Source organism: Geospiza fortis, unplaced genomic scaffold (assembly GCF_000277835.1).
Source record: "Geospiza fortis unplaced genomic scaffold, GeoFor_1.0 scaffold188, whole genome shotgun sequence".
In the NCBI taxonomy this organism is placed as follows: Eukaryota; Metazoa; Chordata; class Aves; order Passeriformes; family Thraupidae; genus Geospiza; species Geospiza fortis.
In genome coordinates, this window is record NW_005054337.1 from 3692406 (window position 1) to 3695743 (window position 3338).

Sequence of the window (3338 nt, forward strand, 5' to 3'; positions counted from 1 at the left end):
ATGCAGTCAGACAGCAGCAATTGCCATGTCAATATTATTCAATTCTGTGCATGTATGCACACGTTTATCTGGCTGCCACGTTGCCACATGCTCTTGACACCTACTGCAAATCTCTGTTCCTTGCTTATCCCTCACTTCCATTTCTCTGCTAGAGAAAACCAGAAGTGAGCATTTTTCCCCTTCAGTCTCACTACATATGTCACTAATAGGACTTTTCAAAACTTTTGTCAGTCACCTTCTGTAACAGCCTGAGGAATACTATAGGGACATCTCTAGTAGCTGGATACAGGATATTGTATTTCTCAGTTTGTCCAGTTGAATAATTGCTTGGAGTAGCTTTGTGGACTTGCATGACTCTTACTTGGAAGGAAGTAAAAAGCCAGTTGGGGAATCAAAATATTTCTAGGGTGACTTACAGAAGAGTCAGGTTAAAATCAGCAGGTCAGGGTTTGATTTGAGATCATAAATTAGGTGCCTGGAGAAAATTTGTTGGGAGGAACAATGCCCAGCATACTGAAATAATTTGAAAAAACACTTTTTATTGATGCACCATTTTTCATTATTAAAGTGTTGCTCCTACTTTTTGCATTTAATGCATTTAAGCTGCAAGATACTATTCATACTATACATCCTTGTCTTCTTCAATGCTTCTATGTTGAAGAAAAGGGTGAAATCAAAGCAATTCAACTCTCCCCTTGTTTTCTCTTATTCTGGAGCACACATTCCCAGAGGTGATAGTCCTTGGTAGCAGTGTAGGACTGGATCAGCAGGCTCAGTTCTCACCCTGGAAATCATCCCTCTGCATCAGGTAGCCGGAGCAGGGAGCTGAGCAGGAGAGGAGCACATTTGGGCAGCAGCCTGCACAGCAAGCAGGGAGCTCTGCCTGACAGTCTGGCATCTTTCACTAACACCAAATTTGCTTTAAGGATAAAAAAAAAAATGAAGCCAGGATGTGGTTGAGAGTGAACATATGTTGGAAGTTCAGCTTAGGTAATACAATAAGCTCTTCAAGAACAGGTTCTCTTTCTTCTCAGTGTAAATAAATACCCATGATAGCCCCAGACATTCATTTTCTTGGGATTCTCTCAATTCTTTATCGGAGGTGGTGTCCTGTGCGTTATTGATGTGGGCTCATTTGAGAGCCTGTGCCCTTGTCCATATGCACAAGGCATTTAATAAGATGAGAAGCAATGTGTAAAATAACAAGAGTGTTGATGTAAAGTTCTCAAATGGCCAGCACTGGGATTAATAGTTAATGGCCTATTGACACAGAATATTTACTGACGAGCAACACAGGGTTCCAGTGACACCAATACAGGGTTGGTTTGAAGGGCTGCATCCCTTTTTTTTTTTTTAAAGATTTCATTAGTAAAATGTATTTTATTGGTGTTTGTTACAGATTCTCTTGCAATGGTCTGGTGGAAGTGTTCACTTGGAAAGAAGCAATTTGAGGTAAAGAAAGATCCTCTAAGATCACAGTAGGTTTTTTTGAATGGCCTGATGAGATTGTTACAGCAAACAGCTCTTCTAGAAAGGCTTGATAAGATAATTAAGAAGAAAATCAAATTTTGTGCTTCAGGGTATAAATTGATCAAAAAAATCTTTCCCATGAACAGCTGTCTAGTTAAGTATTCAAAATGCAAATGCATGTACATGTGAGTGATTGTGATTTTCCCATCCTTGGGAGCACTGTGGGAGCAGCACTTACACCCCACCTCATGTCACCAGGGAGAGGAGCAGCAGCCCTGACCTACCAGGGTCAGGTGAAGCAGAGCCAGGCTGTGCTGGTTGTGATGAGGAGAAGGGATCCCCTCTGCCCCTGGTTCCTCCTGGTCACTGGGAGCATGTGGTGACCCAGTGCATGTGCTGAGGTTCTGCTTCTCTCTTGGCATAGCTGGGGAATTGGACAGTCAGAATCTGACCCCAGTGAAAGGCAGCCAGCACCATGGCTCCTCTGCTCTTCTCTTCAAACTGGTTACTGTGAAAAGCATCACTCTGAACCCAAAACCTCAGACCTGCTGCAGTTGGACAATCCCAACCCAGGGTTTCAGGGGGGTGTAAAACATCAGGTTAAATCAGTGGTGCTTCCATGTGCTCTTTGCTCAGAAAGAGAAACCAAAGAACTCTCTGCCTCTGCAGGACAGTGTAAGTTGAACACCAGATCTGCTCTTCTGCTGCCAGTGCCACTGAGCTGTGTCCCCAGCACAGGTGTGTGGAGCCAGGGGCTTCTCCTGCCCCAGCTCTCCAACACACCAGAGTTACCAAGGACATTGCATGAGCTAACACAACTGAGCTCAACTCTCCACTCCCAAAATGGAGATTAAACTAATTATGTTTTCCTGCTAAATGAAAAAATCTGACACAGAAACAAGCTGGAGCAAAAGGAGAATGTTTTATAATAACTCTTCCAAGGCCAACAGTACTTTAGGAAAACTTCCCCTGGACTAGTTTTTTATGGCAGTATATTTTATATAATTCTTCACAGAAAAATGCACCCAGGTTAAACAGTTAGCTGGGTTAGTGACTCCAGAATTACGTGTGTGTCACTGGAGGAGCTTGATCCATATAAAAGATTAGTGCAGAAGGCTGATAGAGACTGGGATGGGAAACCTCATTAAAAAGCCAGCTCCTCTCACCAAAGTGCCCCATGGGTGACAGTCAGTACTGCAGAAATGTGTGCTTGGTAATCCCTTCCCAATCTCTTCAGTAGATATCAACTCCTTGTCTTTCATGAGTATTTCCTGACTGATTCCTATGGGTTATCAGTGCATTTTTTTAAAGTACACCAAAAATAAAAAAGATGGCAGAATAAGACAAATGAATTCCCTGCAATTAGAAGGGTATGCTGACATGCTGACCTAGGTAGGAATGCCAGTGTTGAAATGTTCCTCACAGGTATGTGAGCAAATCTGACCTCACAGATGCAGCTGCACAAGTGCTAACAGATTTCATACATCTCCAAATGTATTTACATGTGCACCGAGATGACAATCTCTGTAAATCTGATAAATGCTCATTGTTGCTCCCAGGCAGACAGGCAGGTACCCACCTCTGTCCCATGTGTGCACAGACCTGTACCCAGATGCCAGGTGTCATTTTAGCCCAGCAGCACATGCACACACATCTGTTGGTGGGCACTGGGCAAAACTGGTGTCAGTGAACTGACCTCTATGCCCAAGCAAGTGAATTGAAACCCAGAAGCAGCAAGGCTGGGGCTTTTAATGAAGTGAATGAGAAATGAAAAAAGAGAGATTGAAAGTGCCTGATGCTGTGATACATAATTGATGAGACTCCAAGCAGGGCTTCAGTGGCTAATAAATTATTAAACACTGACTCAT